The sequence below is a fragment of the Schistocerca nitens genome, chromosome 6, assembly GCF_023898315.1.
Source record: "Schistocerca nitens isolate TAMUIC-IGC-003100 chromosome 6, iqSchNite1.1, whole genome shotgun sequence".
In the NCBI taxonomy this organism is placed as follows: Eukaryota; Metazoa; Arthropoda; class Insecta; order Orthoptera; family Acrididae; genus Schistocerca; species Schistocerca nitens.
The window spans coordinates 510,600,282-510,622,532 of record NC_064619.1 but is presented as its reverse complement, the minus strand read 5'-3'; the positions used below and the strand labels follow the sequence as shown (position 1 = coordinate 510,622,532).

The 22,251-nt window shown below is 41.5% G+C and overlaps 1 protein-coding gene across 4 annotated transcripts in view; it reads left to right on the top strand.

Annotated features, from left to right (window-relative positions):
• LOC126263158 (aldehyde dehydrogenase, dimeric NADP-preferring-like) overlaps positions 1 to 22,251 on the top strand; it is a 298,799-nt gene that overhangs the window by 172,592 nt on the left and 103,956 nt on the right. Inside the window, exon 1 of one of the 4 annotated variants that reach the window (XM_049960198.1) lies at positions 6,490 to 6,649. The exons of the other annotated variants lie outside the window; for them this stretch is intronic. The gene's annotated coding sequence lies outside the window, so the exon portion shown is untranslated. Of the gene's footprint in view, positions 1 to 6,489; positions 6,650 to 22,251 lie in introns of those variants that run through there. 4 annotated transcript variants of the gene reach the window in all.

The window sequence follows — 22,251 nt, the reverse complement described above, 5'->3', positions numbered from 1 at the left end:
ATATCACTGTCGTGGCAACTTAACGTTCCAGTTCCAGTAACCACGTCAGTGACAGGATGATCAGTCGAGGAGGAACACTAGGCTGTTAAGTCATGATGCTCTTCAGGAATCATTGATCACAGGAACGTATGCGCAAAGTTGCTTATATTGGTTCAAACAGTTCTATCATGTTATCTATGTAAGGGTGGTAGAAGGTTTTAATAATTATGGGTCACGATACGTGATGCTGCACAGATGGACGTGAATGGATTCTTTAAATGTTTGGCAGCGTTTTTTACCCGCGTATGTTGTGACGGCATTTAAAGCTCCCGGAGGAAGAGTATTCCTGTGACAAGAGTCATTAGTCTTCGCCAATGTCACAATGAACTCAGATGTTCCATTGGAACCATAAGGATGAGTCACACTAGTCGGAAAAATATTTATTCAAACAATAACCGGTTTATATTTCAAGCACTTCGTCTACAATGGGCGTACTTTCCAGTAGTAGCTGAAGAACTGTTAGTTTCTAAAGTTTTCGCGTTGATAGTCCATGTCTTACTGCCGTATGACAAAAACTGGCAACAGACACTGGTTATAAAATTTCCGTTTGAGGCATCTGAGAGCTTGGTACTGAAAAGTGGATTTCGTTCACCAAAAGTACTCCAGACCTTTCTATTTATTCTTGTGAGTATTTCCTTTGCTGTTTCTTATGTATTATTGCACTCTTTTTATAATTAATTACTGGCCGCTGTGGCCGAGCGGTTCTAGGCGCTTCAGTCCGGAACCACGATGCTGCTACGGTCGCAGGTTCGAATCCTGCCTCGGGCATGGCTGAGTGTGATGTCCTTAAGTTAGTTAGGTTTAAGTAGTTCTAAGTCTAGGGGACTGATGACCTCAGATGTTAAGTCTCATAGCGCTTGGAGCCATTTGAATTTGAATTAATTATTAGGCCTACTGTTGAACTCACTCTATTGCTTTTTTTATTTAAAAAAAATATTGTATGACTGTTGCTCAGCAACATCAAAAACTGTTTACTCTGTTCGGTTCTTCTATTCGTTGTTAAGCTACTTGAAATGGATGCGAACGGTACAATGTCGTCAGCAAGACGAACGTGTGATGTTAACACGCATTCCTCCTCCTTTATCCGAGAGGGAGCATCAGAAAACTACTACTAGGGCTGCTGAGCATAATTTCGTGATCTGAAGTCTCTAACTAAAGTTGTAGCATTGGCAAATGCCAATGCAGACGATAATGCCCATTTGAAATTCTAGTGACATTTGGTGTACGAGGGGTGGTGTCTCCAACATTCTCTTTGGGGATGGGATCATTAAATTTGGTCGATGTCCGGAGATATTGGACCAACAGCGTGTGCAGGTAGGCCCATACTTACCACAACAGTGCGCAAAACAGTGTAACCTCAGAGACTTTTCTGCGACGAATAAAGCACGTTGGCAGTCGCCATTACAAGTAAAGATAGCTGAATTAAATTATAATTATACTTCCAATCACAGATTCGTATTGATTAGGTAATCACGAGTTCATGGATGCTAATCACCAGTTTAAGAATCAGTTAATTAAAAAATCGATGAAATTAATCAGTCGCTTTATCTTTTAAGATCAATGTCCCCTGGTCAACAAAAACCATCGATGGTTCGCCTCCGTAGAGGAGTATCAGATGGCGGGGGCAGAGCAGTTTTCATGAGTGAATATTAATTAATTCAGAAAATGCACAAGATGGCGAAAATCGACAGACGTTCGTGGCCTGACTTTTAAATTCAACCTGTAACTACGTTGATGCTGAAGGACACTACCCTGCCCCCTCCCCGCGTTCGGAGAATAGGTGCCACCTCAGGGTCATCAACCTGGGCGCCAAGAGGCTGAGCAGCCCGTTGGCCGATAAAATTATTTACCGTTTACTTTGCCACTCTGTCAGTTCGGCTTCAGGGAGCTTCTCCTATTGAAGGAGGCACACTGCTACGCTGCGCCTAATGTTACAAAACTACCGAAAGACATTCTCTTAGCCCCATGTATTTACAGTTCTTACTCGGTTTAACTTCGCGACCAGTAGTAGTACCAGCATTTTGTCGAACGTGTTGGCTCCCATCAACTGGAGGCAATCATGGATACATTCAGTCAGTGTTATCGGAGGTCTCACTGTAAAATGCCCGTGGCAACTTCACCCGTGACTGAGATGCAAATGTACGATTTGCATCGTGAGCAACCAGCATTACCGTTACATTCATTTTAGAGCGGTAGGCCTTGTTGCGCTGCCAGCTAACTGTCTTCGTTCGAGATTCTCAATTTCCAAGATTAATCTCTCTTTTTCCCCAGTTATCTCTCTTTTCCCCACTTATCTCTCTCTTGCCACTGTAACCTCTCTCTTGCCCCAGTAATCTCTCACTCTCTTGCCCCAGTAATCTCTCACTCTTTTGCCCCAGTAATCTCTCGCTCTTTTGCCCCAGTAATCTCTCACTCTCTTGCCCCAGTAATCTCTCTTGCCCCAGTAATCTCTCACTCTCTTGCCCCAGTAATCTCTCTTGCCCCAGTAATCTCTCTTGCCCCAGTAATCTCTCTTGCCCCAGTAATCTCTCTTGCCCCAGTAATCTCTCTTGCCCCAGTAATCTCTCTTGCCCCAGTAATCTCTCTTGCCCCAGTAATCTCTCTTGCCCCAGTAATCTCTCTTGCCCCAGTAATCTCTCTCTCTCTCTCTCTCTCTCTCTCTCTTGCCCCAGTAATCTCTCTCTCTCTCTCTCTCTCTCTCTCTCTCTCTCTCTCTCTTGCCCCAGTAATCTCTCTCTCTCTCTCTCTCTCTCTCTTGCCCCAGTAATCTCTCTCTCTCTCTCTCTCTCTCTCTCCTGCCCCAGTTATCTCTCTCTCTCTCTCTCTCCTGCCCCAGTTATCTCTCTCTCTCTCTCTCTCGTCCCAGTTACCTTATTTTTCTAGGGAGTGAACGAGTAACAATTGTTTCTCGTTTGATTCTTTATATTTCTGGTGTAAATTTAGATTGTCCTACAGCAAGCCAAAGGCTCGCAATATAGCCCAGAATTTTGGGTTGACTAAATCCCATTTTTTGCTACAAGACTGCCTCGCATTTGTGTGTTTTTATCAAGAATATATTTGCTTTAAATAATGTAATCCTCTTACTGGAGAAGTTTATGCCCCCAGATAGCAAAATATATATATTTGCAACTAATTTCAGTAAGTAAAATCGCCATTATCAAATCATCTACACATATACCAGGTGCCAATCTATATTGTGCACTTTCGTTTAGTCATGAACATGTTTTGGAACAAGTCGTTGAAGAAGAAGCTTGGTCCATGGCTAAGTGGCACTGGACTGCATATGTTGGCACAATAGTATATTTATGATATGAAGATGGCTTCTTTAACTTGCCGAAACTAGTTGTTACATGCACAATACGAAGGGCATTCAGTAAGTAATGCAACACTTTTTTTTTCTTTTCCTGAAAGCAAGTTGGTTTTATTCAGGATTCTAATGCATTATGTTACTCCACACTCTTGTGACTACAAGACCCTTTTCTTCAACATAATCTCCTTTCAATGCGACGGCGTTACGCCACTTTACTGGGGAGGCCTGTATATCCGCTTGGTACAACTCTACTGGTCGACGCCGGAGCCAAGATCTTGCCGCATCAATAACCACCCTGTCATCCAAGTACTGTTTCCCGCATCCTTCAATGTGGCAAACAGGCGGAAGTCGAAAGATACGAGATCTGCGTTGTAGGGCGGATGAGGAAGAACAGTCAAATGAATTTTCGTGAGCTGCTCTCGGGTGCGTTGACTTCTGTGAGACTTTACGTTGTCATGGAGAAGGAGACGTTCGTTTGCAAGCGCCTACGAACATTTTCGATGCTCTGATTTTCCGTAGAAAGAAACTAAATGACAGTTCTCTGATTGGGACGCACCACCGTTACAGACGCCATTTTGAAGACTACGTATAGCTCCGTCACCTATCGGAACTTCATGAAGCTGTAAGGGCTGAAGCAGGAATATTTCACGATGTCCCATAATAAATTCCGCATTTGTCCAGCCAAAATTGAGCGAAAGAAATATATTGCATTAATTATCGAACGCTCCTCGCATGGTGCCATCTGGGCAAATAAATTTTTGTAATAAGAACCTATTATTCAGATTCAGAGGTAGCTCTCCTGCTGACAATATTAGGTAAACATTTGCTTAAATTTCAGTTCATTGCTTGTTATGGGTCTGTAGCTTCTCCCTCTTCCCATCATTATTTACACCATTTATCTAGGCAATAGAATTCCCTGCAATGGGTGGTCTCCATGGCCCAGCGAACAGAAGATTAGCAGGTGAAACTGTTCTACCTGCCGATATGGAAAAAGCAACAGTTCATCTCATTTACATCCCACCAAGCAACCACAGCATCTACAAGCGTGAGAATTGAAATTGAAATGAAACCGGTGGCTGACGGTTAGTTAACACCATTCGAGATACTAAAGACGAACTAAGTACACTACTGGCCATTAAAATTGCTACATCAAGAAGAAATGCAGATAATAAACGGGTATTCATTGGACAAATATATTATACTAGAACTGACATGTGATTACATTTTCACGCAATTTGGGTGCATATATCCTGAGAAATCAGTACCCAGAAAAGCCACCTCTGGCCGTAATAACGGCCTTGATACGCCTGGGCATTGAGTCAAACAGAGCTTGGATGGCGTGTACAGGTACAGCTGCCCATGCAGCTTCAACAAGACACCACAGTTCATCAAGAGTAGTGACTGGCGTATTGTGACGAGCCAGTTGCTCGGCCACTATTGACCAGACGTTTTCAATTGGGGAGAGATCTGGAGAATGTGTTGGCCAGGGCAGCAGTCGAATATTTTCTGTATCCAGAAAGGCCCGTACAGGACCTGCAACATGCGGTCGTGCATTATCCTGCTGAAATGTAGGGTTTCGTAGGGATCGAATGAAGGGTAGAGCCACGGGTCGTAACACATCTGAAATGTAACGTCCACTGTTCGAAGTGCCGTCAATGCGAACAAGAGGTGACCGAGACGTGTAACCAATGGCACCCCATACCATCACGCCGGGTGATACGGCAGTATGGCGATGACGAATACACGCTTCCAATGTGCGCTCACCGCGATGTCGCCAAACACGGATGCGACCATCATGATGCTGTAAACAGAACCTGGATTCATCCGAAAAAATGACGTTTTGCCATTCGTGCACCCAGGTTCGGTGTTGAGTACACCATCGCAGGCGCTCCTGTCTGATGCAGCGTCAAGGGTAGCTGCACCCATGGCCTCCGAGCTGATGGTCCATGCTGCTGCAAACGTCGTCGAACTGTTCGTGCAGATGGTTGTCTTGCAAACGTCCCCATCTGTTGACTCATGGATCGAGACGTGGCTGCACGATCCGTTACAGCCATGCATATATGATGCTTGTCATCTCCACTGCTAGTGATATGGCGTTCCGTATTACCCTCCTGAACCCACCGCGTCCATATTCTGCTAACAGTCATTGGATCTCGACCAAAGCGAGCAGCAGTGTCGCGATACGATAAACCGCAATCGCGATAGGCTACATTCCGAGCTTTATCAAAGTCGGAAACGTGATGGTACGCATTTCTCCTCCTTACACGAGGCATCACAACGACTTTTCACCAGGCAACGCCAGTCAACTGCTGTTTGTGTATGAGAAATCGGTTGGAAACTTTCGTCATGTCAGCACGTTGTAGGTGTCGCCACCGGCGCCAACCTTGTGTGAATGCTCTGAAAAGCTAATTATTTGCATATCACACCATCTTCTTCCTGTCGGTTAGATTTCGCGTCTGTTGCACGTCATCTTCGTGGTGTAGCAATTTTAATGGCCAGTAGTGTAAATAAGTGGCAGATTATTGATAACGTTCCACACTGTTATCGGCTTTCTTGGTATAGGACGACGGTTCGAACACGCGTCCGTAGGTTTTCCGTGATTTCCCTAAATCGCTCCAGGCAAATGGCGATTTTCTTCCCCATCCTTGACGTAGTCTGAGCTTGTGCAGCATGTATAATGACATGGATGTCGACAGGACATTAAAGCCAACATTTCTTCCTTTTTCTTTCTGGGAGTAACCTGGAGCTATTTAAAAAGGTAGAGTCCGAGAATCCGAGGCCGTTTCCCGTACCAGAGGCATTTGAGACGCGGTGAGGGGCCTGCCGGAAGCAGCTGATGACTCTGAGCGATAGCCCCCGCTGACGTAACAGCATGCAGCTGGCGCCGCGTGCCAGGCCGACTGTTTTACTGCACTTTCACTCGAGAGCTCGGCTGGCAGCTGATCCGATCTCAGACAGTGCCGGGGGGAGCGGAGCGCACAGCACACCGCGCGGAGATGACGGGGCTGCCCGCGCGAGCAGCACAAAACAAACTCATCAGCGTCAGCTGAGCGCTTCAAGGGCGCTGGAGGACGTGTCGCCCCACGCATGCGCGCAGCACGCCTTGTCGGCAGCTACCGGCAGCGCACGCAGTCCGTGCTTAGCGGTCCGCTCGCTCTTATCCCGCCGGTTCAACGTGCGCGACAACACTGATAAGACAAGGCGGTGGGCGCAGTTCGTCGACCACTCGGCCAGTTAGCGTCCGCCAGAGTTACGTACCGAGCGCCAGCAGTCAGACTGACAACTAGCATCCCTGCAAAGGTGAGTTTTTGAGCGCAAGCAGAGCTAGTTTATTCTGCACATGGCACTGTAACAGATATGGTGTCTCCATGTGGTTCTGATCATTCACGGAGAGTTCAGTCTTGCCACCTGTCCACATATCTTTGTCTTCCTCCTCATCTGCTGCCGTATTGTTCTTTGACCTGCTTTGGCTCTTCTCCATTTTTTGCACCAACTGTCTATCGGCCACACTTACCTGCATTACAGTTTTAAACACTTTCATTTCTATGAAAGCGTGGAATGATCTAAGTGCAGACACACCCATGAATACAGATTATTATTTGTTGTTGTTGTTGTTGTTGTTGTTGTTGTTTTCAGTCCAGAGACTGGTTTGATGCAGCTCTCCATGCTACTCGATCGTGTGCAAGCTTCTTCATCTCCCAGTACCTACTGCAACCTACATCCTTCTGAATCTGCTTAGTGTATTCATCTCTTTGTCTCCCTCTACGATTTTTATCCTCCACGCTGCCCGTCCAATACTAAATTGGTGATCCCTTGATGCCTCAGAACATGTCCTAGTAACCGATCTCTTCTTCTAGTCAAGTTGTGCCACAAACTCCTCCCCAATTCTATTCAGTATCTCCTCATTAGTTATGTGGTCTACCCATCTAATCTTCAGCATTCTTCTGTAGCACCACATTTCGAAAGCTTCTATTCTCTTCTTGTCTAAAGTATTTATCGTCCATGTTTCACTTCCATATAGGGTTGCCATAATCCAAGGACGAAATTCAAGGACAAAATTCGGTGATTATAAAGATGTGGTTGAAACACGGACTGATATGTTGTGCAAGTGACCATTGGTTTGCATTTCAGTTGAATCTTCATCATTTTTTACAGGGGTAATTATGAAGATATAGTTGAAACCTGGAATCACAATGTCCTTTCACCTTTCTGCACGTCAGCCAAATCTTCATAATTACCATAATTCAAACAGCAATTCTGTCAGCAAAGAAGTTGTAATTAACAAGGAAAATTAATCCAAGTATTAATGGTGTCTATAAAGGAGTGGTCAATGATGAAGAAAATTAATTGCAATTGACATCAAATAACATTTTAATTAAAGCACTAAACACAAACTAGTAACATGTACACAATCATGCTGCTACGATTTCGACATTTTAAATTTCAAATTCTGTGCAATAACAACACCAGAAGTACACTTCGCCCAGCTGAATGTTAACTTTACACGACCAAAGAATATCCGATACCGACAACAGAGACGTTGTAAACCAACAGCGGAAAACTGAAACAATCGCAAAGAATCGATTATTGCACTGCTTCCACAGTCTGTTCTGAAAATAGCCGAGCGATTCTAAAGTAACACGGAATATCAGCACAGGTTTCAATGGCTTTCGTCAAGTTTGCAGGAGTTACGAAACACTTCATCGGTGGCCACTGGCAAAACTTGCGTAAAAATTTTTTTCTCTTACTAGCCACTTTTTTCGGGGACATTTTCCTCTTCGTGCTGAACACCCGTCTTCGAGCATAAAATCGCGGACTGTCCGCGAAATCCGCGACGTATGGTAACCCTACTTCCATATAACGTTACACTCCACACAAATACTTTCAGAAACGACATCCTCACATTTAAATCTATACTCGAAGTTAAAAAAATTTCCCTTCTTCAGAAACGCTTTCCTTGCCATTGCCAGTCTACATTTTATGTCCTCTCTACTTCGACCATCACCAATTATTTTGCTCCCCAAATAGCAAAACTCCTTTACTACTTTAAGTGTCTCATTTCCTAATCTAATTCCCTCAGCATCACTCGATTTAATTCTACTACATTCCATTATCCTCGTTTTGCTTTTGTTGGTGTTCATCTTATATCCTCCTTTCAAGACAATATTATTATCTAATATTTTTAAAACAGTCTATAATATTAATGATCAAAATCTGAACGAAATGGGTATAATCGTTGTGAAGACAACACTGCAATAACCAATATTGGAACACGTTCATTTCATTATTTGATTGTTAAGAGAGATTTTTTTTTGAGCATCCTATCGGTCGCGAAATGGAAACCTCAGTGAAAATCGAAAAATGTTTTATTTACAACATTTAGCTCCACCTTCCAGCTACTTCTTTACATAGACGCCGCTCCCAGTTAGACATTTGTCGTAGCAACTTTCCAACACCCTCGTCGCAGAAGACCGCCAACTGTGACTTCCAACAGTTTCCTACACGGTCTGCAGCGTGTTGTCCGTGCCAAAATGCTGTCACATATGTGATCGAAAGATAAAAATCAGAGGGAGCCAAGTCCGGGCAGTATGGTGCGAGATTAAACATAAATCGAAAACACGGGGCGTGCGACTTTGTTGTACCTGCAGTATGCGGCCGAGAACTGAAGAAAGAAACGCATGACGTTTACGTTATGTGGGCTGCATGAAATCGGGCGGAACCCCTCAGCAGGCACCTTACTCGTGGCGGGAGACGCTATTTAAGTGCTCGTTGTTCATCCAGAAGTGAAAAAGTGATGGGATAGACAGCCATACTAGTGACAGTGTACAACATGTCTTGGAAAGCTTTACCGGATTTTCACTATGGTTTTAATTTCGCTACCAATCGGAGGTTGAAAAAGAATAGACCCTGTAATTGAGATGAGCTTTATTTCAAGATGATAGTAACTGTAGTAACATAGCGAAAAGACAGGCAATATATTAAACTCATTTGGCCAATAAAAAATTAGTACAGGTAACTAATAACCTGTTGAACGTGCTGTACTCAAACCAACGCACCAATTATTATCCTGTTTACCAAGTGCAGCGGAATAACAAAAATATTAATCGTCAGTCTCACATTACTTACGTCCACTATGTGTTTCAGCAATCAGGTGTTTACAGAGGGCTTTCATTGTGTTCACAGGGTTTAAACGATAACTGTTTACAACGCACCACAATGGTGTAGGTTAAGTCGAGACAGACCAATTTATATGTAAAATTCAAAACCCCTTCAGCCATCTATATTTTGTTTATAATTTATTTATGCGACCAGTTTCGACGTTTCACTACGCCATCTTGTTGCACTTATGTGAAGAGAACTACAACAATGACAGTGTGAACTACATAATAATAGGGCAGTGTAAAATTTAAGACATCAAATATAAAAGTGGTAAACATTTAACAAAAACCACGACATGTAATTCTGACCTGCGATTACGGTAGTACATTCACTTCACTTTTATGTGGCACATGTATATTTTGTTTCCTACTTTGCATTCATACATTGTGCAACTGTTCTCTTGTTTTATTTTTTAGTTTACCATTTACTTTGATGTCGTACCTTGTACAGTCTGGTTTTCGTTAAATGTTTGCTACATGTTACAATTCTATATAGAGGGCTATTCAGAAAGAGGGGAACGTTTCCGTCTGTCGCCGCTAGGCGCGCGCCGATCGCGTATATTTTGGTATGTGCGTGCTCAGCAGCTCAGGCGATATCCATCCGTGACAGAGGGAACGACTCTGCGCGTCTCGTTTTTTCGATATTCGAATTTGAAATGTGCGCTGCAATCGAAAATCCCGCCAGTTGTGAGGTGCGGTCTGTGATACGGTTTTTGTTGGCAAAAAACCTAAGACCTATAGAAATTCATCGTGAACTGTGTGAAGTGTACGAAAACAACGTGATGAGTACATGTTCCGTCCGGAAATGGTGCATTCGGTTTAAAAATGGCCGAACCAACGTTCATGATGAAGAGAAGAGTGGACGCCAGAGCATTGTGACTGACGACCTTGTCGCTAAAGTTGATGAAAAGATTCGTGAAAACCGTCGCTTCACAGTAACGGAGGTTTGGCTTTCTTTTCCACAAGTTTCACAGACTTTGTTGTTTGAAATTGTCTCTCAAAAGCTAGGCTACCACAAATTTTGTGCACGATGGGTGCCGAAAATGCTGCAGAACACCATAAAGAACAGCGAATGGGGGCAATGTTGACATTTCTGGAGACCTACCACAAACATGGTGATTCATTACTGGATGAATCGTAACCGGTGACGAGACTTGGTTGAAACACGTAAATGTTGAGACAAAATTACAGTCCATGGAGTGGGAGCACATAAGGTTCCCCCCAAAAAAACAAGAAAATGTTTGGAAACCTTGTCAGCAAGGAAGTTGATGGCGACAGTGTTTTGGGATAGGCAAGGTGTGCATCTTATTGATTTTCTCGAACGTGGAGCAACCATAAATTCTGCCCAGTACTGTGAAACTTTGCACAGCCTTGGATGAGCAGTTAAAAAAAAATAAAAAAAAAAAAACGCCGAGGAAAGCTTACGTCCAGAATTTTGTTTTTGCACGACAGTGCTCGACCTCACACGGCAAACGGCACTAAATAACTCGTTGCGTTGTTGTTGTTGTTGTTGTTGTTGTTGTGGTCTTCAGTCCTGAGACTGGTTTGATGCAGCTCTCCATGCTACTCTATCCTGTCCAAGCTTCTTCATCTCCCAGTACCTACTGCAACCTACATCCTTCTGAATCTGCTTAATGTATTCATCTCTTGGTCTCCCTCTACGATTTTTACCCTCCACGCTGCCCTCCAATACTAAATTGGTGATCCCTTGATGCCTCAGAACATGTCCTACCAACTGATCTCTTCTTCTAGTCAAGTTGTGCCACAAACTTCTCTTCTCCCCAGTCGTATTCAATTCGTCCTCATTAGTTACGTGATCTACCCATCTGATCTTCAGCATTCTTCTGTAGCACTACATTTCGAAAGCTTCTATTCTCTTCTTGTCTAAACTATTTATCGTCCACGTTTCACTTCCATACATGGCTACACTCTATACAATTCAAATGGGGAAATTTTCCCTCATCCGCCCTACAGCCCCGATCTTGCATAAAGCGATTTCCACGTGTTTCCCAAGATGAAGAACTGGCTTGCAACGCAGCGCTTTGGCGACGACGCGGAACTCCAGGCGGGCGTGACTTACTGGCTGAAGTGTCGGACGGCAGAATTTTACGATGAAGGTCTTTTTCAAAGCTTGTCCACCGCTATGACAAGTGCCTCAATGTGTCTGCTGACTATGTGGAAAAGTAGTATGTCAGTCGCTCTTTCAGATGTATATAATAAAATGTATTTCTTGTACTTAGTTTTTTTAATGCCAAAAAGTTCCCTACTTTCTGACTAGCCCTTGTGTTTGATGTGGTAAATTTTACTCTGACCCTTTACTATGTAGTTCAAACTGTTATCATTATTGTTTCCACAAAGGGACCTGAAGAAAGATGGCATAGAAAAATGTCAAAACTGGTTGCATACATAAATTAGTGTACATACAAAATATAGACAGGTAAAGGTGTTTTTGATTTTACATTTTATACTGAACTGTCAAAGCCCATCAGCCATCTTGTATGAAGATGGACATGCACAAATTTATAAGTCACTTTTCTATCAAGCCAAAAACAGCCTGAAGCTGGCCTGGAAAAGTCACCTAAGTTACAGTGCATACGCTGCGCACGACCTTTCTTTCCTCTTTAAAATCGCCCTTGAATATTAAAAATCCCTTGTTCTTGCTCCTACACTAAAACTGACGTTTGCATAAATTTTATCTCAAAATATCGTGAATTTTCACAGCATAAAATTAACAATTAAATTTTTTTGTTTGTCTGGCCTCCTCACTACGAAAGTACTGTGATTGTAAGGATTAATTTTAGAATTAACTGTAAATATAATTAGTTTTTGCATAACGTTTACAAAAGTTTTTGGTTCTTTCAATGTCCTTATGAGAAAATTTAATTAATAATGCGTAAATTGAATGTGGAAGGGGGGGGGGGGGGAAGGAAATGGGAACCTGCATCGACACACTACGCTCAATCAGCGACGAAGAGTGAAAATGTGTACCGGACTGGGATTCGAACCCGGGATCTCCTGCTAACTAGGCAAGTGCGTTAACCAACGCGCCATCCGGGACACAGCATTATCGAAACTGCGCTATGTCGGCACGCCTCACGGCCGACCCACATTCCACCCCTGACCGCCACCTATCCACAGTCCCTGCCCATTTCCTCAGTGCTCACCACACTCAGATCCCCGCAGGAGGTCGGACGTACTTGTGCATCCGCATTGAAGAAGGTGGATCCACTGCTCATGTAGGAGAATAAATTGTTTGAATGCATGGTGTCTACTCTATCGGACATGTCCTACATCAAATTGTTCGTCTCGTCTTTTATACAGCACTGTGCTATGTTGTAAACAGTTTCCTTTACACTCTCTCTAAAAAAAAAAAAATTATTTCTGGCATGCGCATGGCATGTAGTTTCAGCAAACAGCGACGTGCGCTTTGCGTTACATCGCTAGCTGTCAGACATCACTCAACTATGTCACAAATGAAGTTACGAGTAAAACACAACGAAATCCACTTGATAATGCTGCTGTAACCATCGAAACTAGTAGTGAACACAAGGCCGAACGGTTCTGGATGCTACAGACTGGAACCGCGCGATCGCTACGGTCGCAGGTTCCAATCCTGCCTCGGGCATGGATGTGTGTGATGTCCTTAGGTTAGTTAGGTTTAAGTTGTTCTAAGTTCTAGGGAACTGATGACCTCAGAAGTTAAGTCCCATAGTGCTCAGAGCCATTTGAACCATTTTTAATATCAAAAACAGTGGTGACATGACAGAAAAAGTACAAGAAGATCTCTTTATAAGAAAGAATTAACGTAAACACCACACACGGGTTAGCTCTTTGGCCTGTTCCGACTGGTCGACTGCTGCAACGAGGCACTATGGTAGCAGTCTATGATCGTAAGGCTTGTGAGAATAGCGGAATCCTGATTGTCCCGCTGCTTCTTTGCACAAGCAACTCCTCATTTGGTATCACGAGGCAGAGTAACCCTGTTCCTGACCTCCCTATCCCAGAAAAAAATCTGAGTATATACCGGGAATCGATCCCGGGTCATTCCGCACCGAAGTGAGCGACGCTAACCATTGTTTTACGTCTTCTGTCTATCTGTTTCTTCGTTTTTTCGTCGTTGATTCTGGGCGATTGTGACATATATTTCAAATTCAATCGATGAGAACTCCACTCAGTTTTATTATTATTATTATTATTCTTTACTTTATCAGACGTTAAGTCTGGTTAAAAATGGAAAGTGACGCGGACCTTGATCAGGCGTCACTTCCTTTTAACTGTATGGTATGTGTTATATTGCATTTAGGAACTTTCGGGTAATTGAACATGTATCAATAATTACTGATTTCTGTAGTTGTATATATAAGTTTGGATGTAGCTGTATTGCATTGATGTACTGGTGGATATTGTGTGGTATGACTCCTGTAGTTGATAGTACAATCGGTATAATGTCAACATTATCCTGATGCCACATGTCCTTGACTTCCTCAGCCAGTTGGATGTAATTTTCAATTTTTTCTCCTGTTTTCTTCTGTATATTTGTTGTATTGGGTATGGATATTTCGATTAGTTGTGTTAATTTCTTCTTTTTATTTGTGAGTATGATGTCAGGTTTGTTATGTGGTGGTGTTTTATCTGTTATAATGGTTCTGTTCCAGTATAATTTGAATTCATCATTCTCCAGTACACTTTGTGGTGCATACTTGTATGTGGGAACGTGTTGTTTTATAAGTTTATGTTGTAAGGCAAGCTGTTGATGTATTATTTTTGCTACATTGTCATGTCTTCTGGGGTATTCTGTATTTGCTAGTATTGTACATCCGCTTGTGATGTGATCTACTGTTTCTATTTGTTGTTTGCAAAGTCTGCATTTATCTGTTGTGGTATTGGGATCTTTGATAATATGCTTGCTGTAATATCTGGTGTTTATTGTTTGATCCTGTATTGCAATCATGAATCCTTCCGTCTCACTGTATATATTGCCTTTTCTTAGCCATGTGTTGGATGCGTCTTGATCGATGTGTGGCTGTGTTAAATGATACGGGTGCTTGCCATGTAGTGTTTTCTTTTTCCACTTTATTTTCTTCGTGTCTGTTGATGTTATGTGATCTAAAGGGTTGTAGAAGTGGTTATGAAATTGCAATGGTGTAGCCGATGTATTTATATGAGTGATTGCTTTGTGTATTTTGCTAGTTTCTGCTCGTTCTATAAAGAATTTTCTTAAATTGTCTACTTGTCCATAATGTAGGTTTTTTATGTCGATAAATCCCCTTCCTCCTTCCTTTCTGCTTAATGTGAATCTTTCTGTTGCTGAATGTATGTGATGTATTCTATATTTGTGGCATTGTGATCGTGTAAGTGTATTGAGCGATTCTAGGTCTATGTTACTCCATTTCACTACTCCAAATGAGTAGGTCAATATTGGTATAGCGTAAGTATTTATAGCTTTTGTCTTGTTTCTTGCTGTCAATTCTGTTTTCAAATGGTTCAAAAGGCTCTGAGCACTATGGGACTCAACTTCTCAGGTCATTAGTCCCCTAGAACTTAGAACTACTTAAACCTAACTAACCTAAGGACATCACAGACATCCATGCCCGAGGCAGGATTCGAACCTGCGACCGTAGCAGCCTCACGGTTCCGGAATGCGCGCCTAGAACCGCGAGACCACCGCGGCCGGCAATTCTGTTTTCAGTATTTTTGTTAGTCTTTGTCTATATTTTTCTTTTAGTTCTTCTTTAATATTTGTATTATCTATTCCTATTTTTTGTCTGAATCCTAGATATTTATTGGCATCTGTTTTTTCCATCGCTTCTATGCAGTCGCTGTGGTTATCCAATATGTAATCTTCTTGTTTAGTGTGTTTTTCCTTGACTATGCTACTTTTCTTACATTTGTCTGTTCCAAAAGCCATATTTATATCATTGCTGAATACTTCTGTTATCTTTAGTAATTGGTTGAGTTGTTGATTTGTTGCTGCCAGTAGTTTTAGATCATCCATGTATAGCAAATGTGTGATTTTGTGTGGGTATGTTCCAGTAATATTGTATCCATAATTTGTATTATTTAGCATGTTGGATAGTGGGTTCAGGGCAACGCAGAACCAGAAAGGACTCAATGAGTCTCCTTGGTATATTCCACGCTTAATCTGTATTGACTGTGATGTGATATTATTTGAATTTGTTTGGATATTAAGTGTGGTTTTCCAATTTTTCATTACTATGTTTAGGAACTGTATCAATTTAGGATCTACTTTGTATATTTCCAATATTTGTAGTAACCATGAGTGGGGGTACACTATCAAAAGCTTTTTGGTAATCAATGTATGCATAGTGTAGTGACCTTTGTTTAGTTTTAGCTTGATATGTCACCTCTGCATGTATTATCAGTTGCTCTTTACATCCTCGTGCTCCTTTGCAGCAGCCTTTTTGTTCTTCATTTATAATTTTGTTCTGTGTTGTATGTGTCATTAATTTCTGTGTAATGACTGAAGTTAATATTTTGTATATTGTTGGTAGGCATGTTATGGGGCGATATTTAGCTGGGTTTGCTGTGTCTGCTTGATCTTTAGGTTTCAGATAAGTTATTCCATGTGTAAGTGTATCAGGGAATGTGTATGGGTCTGCAATGTAACTGTTAAATAATTTAGTTAGATGTGAATGTGTTGAGGTGAACTTCTTTAGCCAGAAATTTGCTATTTTATCTTTTCCGGGGGCTTTCCAATTGTGAGTAGAATTAATTGCTTGGGTGACTTCATGTTGCAAAATTATCACTTCAGGCATTTGTGGTATCATCTTGTATGTGTCTGCTTCTGCTTGTATCCACCGTGCATGCCTGTTATGTTGTACCGGGTTTGACCATATGTTGCTCCAGAAGTGTTCCATGTCTGTTATGTTTGGTGGATTGTCTATTTTAATGTGTGTGTTAACTATTGTCTGGTAAAATTTCTTTTGGTTTGTGTTGAATGTTTGGTTTTGTTTCCTTCTATTTTCACTTTTTTTGTATCTTCTAGGTCGTTTGGCCAATGCTTGTAATTTCTGCTTCTTTTCATCTAATTGCTCTATCGCTTCTTGCTGTGAGATTTTACCTAACCTTTTTCGTTTTTTTTTTCTGACATTTCATTTCTTATAAATTGTGTTAGCTGTCCGATGTCCTTTCTCAGTTTTTCTATTCTGATCTGTAGCCTGTGTTGCCATGCTGGTTTTGTGGGTTTCTTCTGTGTGTTGGTTGGTTCTGATCTCTGCCTAATGTGTATATTTAGTATAGTGAGTGCTCCTATATAAACCAGTAGTTGTAACTCTTCCATAGTTGTGTTTTCATTTATTTTGTTGTGTATGATTGTGTTGATAGTTTTTATTGTTGTTTCGACTTGTGGGTTATTTGGCGGTCTTTGCAAGAATGGTCTAATGTCTGTATTTGTGTCTTTGTATTCTATATATGTCAGCTGAAATTTTTCTTCTTTATCTAACATGTGTGTCACTTCGTGTTCTATTTGTGCTTGTTCTGGTGGCTGTCTTAAGATTTCGTTTTCCTCTGATTGTTTAATTGATGCGTGTTGTTCTTTGTTTGTTTGCTCTGGGATGTTTGAGTCCATTACTGTATTTTCTTCTTCTTCTTCTGATTGCATATTATTTTGTTCCATTATTTGTTGTACTTGTTTTTTGATGTTTTCTAATTCTGACTGGGGTATCCTGTTATTTTTGATTATTACACGGATCTGATCAGCTAGTCGTTGTTCTGTTAAAAATTTTAATTCTGGGTATCTGGTAATAAATGTTGTGTATACTTGTGATCTGTATCCAGTTGTGTTGGTTCCTAGGTTTGTTGCTTGGTAATAACAGAACAGGAGGTGTCGATTAACTTCATCTGACCATCTCATCCTCTGTCTTTGTTTTCCTTCTAGGGTGGTTGCAGGAAGCATATCCTGCAAAACACCTCTATTTGGATTTAAATCATTTTCCAGTTGGCTAGCAGTGTCGTTACCATTGTGGGCGGGCATAGGGTTCGAGCGTCGTCCCCGACCATGACGGCGCTTGTCCGAGGCTTCTTTCGTTCTGTCCTGAACCAACTAATCACACTAAAAGGGGGGTTAGCCCTATTAGTGGTTTGTTCTTTTCGTCGCCTTTTACGACTGGCAGAACATACCGGAGGCCTTTCTTTTCCCGGGCCTCCACGGGGATTATTATTATTATTATTATTATTATTATTATTATTATTATTGCAGCGGTTAACCAGTCTCCTGCTCGAACACGTTGAGCTACCGTGCCGGCGGAACTATTCAGCTTCTGAGGCAATAATGCAGAAAATAATGGTCAGAGTAAAAGGGACGCAATGAGCGGAGTGGAAGAAAGCTGCCTTCAGCAAAAAAGTTTTCCTATGTCGCCGAAGGCTATGACTCTGAAAGCCAATTATTTTGCAGTAGTAATTAAAAGCCTTATCAGACCTTCTCCATTTATATTTCCACGGGTTTTCCCCAAAAACTATTCAGTCAACTACTGGTATGGCTCAGCCGGAAAGATTGTGGCAAATTTCCTTTCCCGTCTTTATCCAGCTGCGTTTTGATAACTAATGTTGACCTTTAACCTTCTATAATTCAATTTTGTGTTGGTATCGAAGGCTGACACAAAACTGATGAATATATTCCTGACCAATACATCTGTAACAAAGTGGACAGCAGCGTAATGGAAGAACAGAAACGGGAAGTATTTCAAAGATCTTAGAAATTATGAAATCAGATTCCATTGTAAAACACCTTTGTAATATTGAAACCAGTGATTTTTATCAGGCAAATAAAAGAGCGAAGAATCATTTCTCTATCAAGATCTCTTAAAATCGACAATTATGTGGTATATCATAAAAAATGATAAAACCTTGCGAAAAGGGCGTGCAAGATAGTGAGACATCTGTTAAGCAGTCCACGATTAGTTAAACCAACAGTGAAGGGAGAAGTAGAATGGAAGAAAACCGTAAGTGACAAAAAATTGAATATGTATAACGGGTCGATAAAACTGAGTGCGGTAGTCACGCTGAGTATCTACCCAGACGAAGATGTGGAGGAGAAGAAAAACAAGAATAATAATTAAAGATATGAATGCCAGCTCTTTCAAATTCTGAAGGTGGCAGGGGTAAAATACAGGGAGCGAAAGGCTATTTACAATTTGTACAGAAACCAGATGGCAGTTATAAGAGTCGAGGGGCATGAAAGGGAAGCAGTGGTTGGGAAAGGAGTGAGACAGGGTTGTAGCCTCTCCCCGATGTTATTCAATCTGTATATTGAGCAAGCAGTAAAGGAAACAAAAGAAAAATTCGGAGTAGGTATTAAAATTCATGGAGAAGAAGTAAAAACTTTGAGGTTCGCCGATGACATTGTAATTCTGTCAGAGACAGCAAAGGACTTGGAAGAGCAGTTGAACGGAATGGACAGTGTCTTGACAGGAGGATATAAGATGAACATCAACAAAAGCAAAACGAGGATAATGGATTGTAGTCAAATTAAGTCGGGTGATGCTGAGGGAATTAGATTAGGAAATGAGATACTTAAAGTAGTAAAGGAGTTTTGCTATTTAGGGAGTAAAATAACCGATGATGGTCGAAGTAGAGAGGACATAAAATGTAGACTGGCAATGGCAAGGAAAGCGTTTCTGAAGAAGAGAAATTTGTTAACATCGAGTATAGATTTAGGTGTCAGGAAGTCGTTTCTGAAAGTATTTGTATGGAGTGTAGCCATGTATGGAAGTGAGACATGGACGATAACTAGTTTGGACAAGAAGAGAATAGAAGCTTTCGAAATGTGGTGCTACAGAAGAATGCTGAAGATAAGGTGGGTAGATCACGTAACTAATGAGGAGGTATTGAATAGGATTGGGGAGAAGAGAAGTTTGTGGCACAACTTGACTAGAAGAAGGGATCGGTTGGTAGGACATGTTTTGAGGCATCAAGGGATCACAAATTTGGCATTGGAGGGCAGCATGGAGGGTAAAAATCGTAGAGGGAGACCAAGAGATGAATACACTAAGCAGATTCAGAAGGATGTAGGTTGCAGTAGGTACTGGGAGATGAAGAAGCTTGCACAGGATAGAGTAGCATGGAGAGCTGCATCAAACCAGTCTCAGGACTGAAGACCACAACAACATGAATGCCAGAATATATTATTGTCAGAAGTGTTCAGAATTACACCCTTACGAGAAACAGACAACCTCAGTGATGGGTAGCAGCACCTACTTTTGCTATTAACTCATCAGGTGGAACTGTGACGTTATAGATGATTTGTATGAACTCATCAGGTGGAACTGTGACGTTATAGATGATTTGTTTCATTCTATTGACCCTGTAAGTTCTCTAAAAAGTAGAATTACGGCAAGGGGTTGTGTAAACATCGTCGGTGGCTTTTTGTGATGTGCCTGTGCAACCGCCTGCTTAATACATGAGACTCAGTGTGTGCGCACTTCCTAGCTGTGGAGGCATACGGTTATGTATGCGGCTGTACTTGGGGATATTCCACGAGAAGCACTGCGTCCTGCTGTCAGTCGCGGTTTGAACAACTCGATGAGAAATTACACAACATCTCGTCACTAGCGCAGTCGCGCTACGTCTATGTGCACAGCTTTAGAGATGATTTATAATCACCTGAGTGACGTAACACACACAAAGTTTAAAACTGATTAATGAAGGTTATACGGTTTACAAATATCTGGCGAAACGCGTAATAAGGGAAAGGCGTGAACCTGAGTCTTGGGAGTAAACGGATACGAGTATTAAGATCTAAAAGTGTTTCCAGTATTTCGCCCACTCTATACATGTGTTTTGACGAAGTTCAGAAGGTAGAACGCCTTCCTTCAGCAAGAAGTTCCCAGCTGCATCTAATTTGCTGGACGCCAGATACTAGAGCTCAATAACATTTTGAGTGCTAAATGTTGGTAGTGTTTCACTTATAATTGCTTGCGTATCATGAGATTCCTCGCCTATTATCAAAGGAGTAAATCACCTTTTTCTCCTTCGTTATCATTAATGTAGAGATTTATTTTGCGTGTTTCTCTCCTAGCCAAGCGTGAAGGAGCCCACTGTGGTTCCTAACCCACACTAAACTGAAAAAGTAAAATTGGTTTGTTACCTTACTCAAAGATATAATTTTTGTTATAGATGCGCGAGAAGCATTCTATTTGTACTGAAGTGCGCCTAGAATTCTCAAGCCTTGTGTGTCCTACCACTTTCCTTTACTTTCACCGTAAGGTCATATAACTACAAACTTTCTTATATGCTCGCAGATTATGTGCCAATTAGTAATTATATCTTATTTCTCTCTCTAATTTCTTGTAACATTCCTAATCATTATTTTTAGATACACTGACGAATTCTGTTATTTTCGAGAACTGCCTTCTACGTAATACACACACACACACACACACACACACACACACACACACACACACACACACACATACATACATATAAAGAACGGTCGTAACTTGCCAGGCAGATGCTCACTATGAAGCGAAAGCATCCCTACCGTGAAAGAACACCACCCGTATTTGTCGTTTCTGATTAATCACCTGCAGTCTCCTCGTTAAGATACCTGACGACGAAAACACTGCTTTCCTCAAATGATTTGTGACCTTGTAAATGTTACAGTCCACACTTTCTCCTCGACAAAATTGTCAATGTATTGTTAGGGATCCGATTGACAAGCCCCGTAACCAAACTATAAAGGGCTGTGTTAACATTTCGTTTCGCACTGGTCTTCCTTGACAACTATGTACTCGACGCATCGAGGCTCCAAAAGTTTTCGTCTTACGCAGCTTAGTGATGTTAAAATCTGTGAATTATTATTTTATGGAGGGGATCATACCACTGATAAAAATTTATTCATACAAAACAGTTTCTCGGGTTGCGGAGCAGGAATAACTCACTGAACTGAACTGTAAACCAGAATAGTCAGGAGGATGAAGAATCAGATGGAATTTTAGTTGATAAACATGCGCTGTTATGACTGCTCTCTTGCTGTCTTAATCATCAGAACACTGAAGGTGTATTTTCGTATTTGCCAATTTATTCATTTTACAGTCAGTTTCTGTTTCATACGATCAAATAATTAAACACAACACGAATTGGTTGCAATTCCACTTTTAGCCGACTCATCTATAAGCACTGTTGTTATTGATGACTGGTATATTTTAAGAGGAATTGTTTCACGGTCGGGAAAGAACTTCCACCTTTTGTAACGACCCCCGTTGTCCTTGCTTTACGTATTTTGTTTTCGTTAAGGACGCAACGGGACGTCACTGCCAGAACTGTCGACCCTCGTAGTCTCAGAAATAATCTTGAGACAATACACTCGACCGTTTTTCTACCCATGAGCCGATATGAGAACGGCCAAGCATATAGGTATCGACGGTATGTACCTCTATACCGATCCGGTAACGATAGATATAGTTTCTTCTTCGTACCGATTGTGGAGAATGTTATCTTGCGAATATCTGTGAGATTAAAACTAAATCGATTATATGTCTGAAAGTTGGAATGAAAACTGCTGTGCGTTATCAGGCGTGGTCCTACTAGTGCTGAAATTCTACTTCCTGTCATTAAGTTGGAAGTTACAGCCTTTGCTGTGGACTGTGGTTGACTTAAAAGTAAAAAATAAATAATCATGACACACTTGGAAGACAACCACAAAACTTTGGGGTATTAGGCTGACACTAAACACTCCGTGTCAAGGAAAGTTTTCTCTTTAAGACATATTGTTTCGTGCTAAGC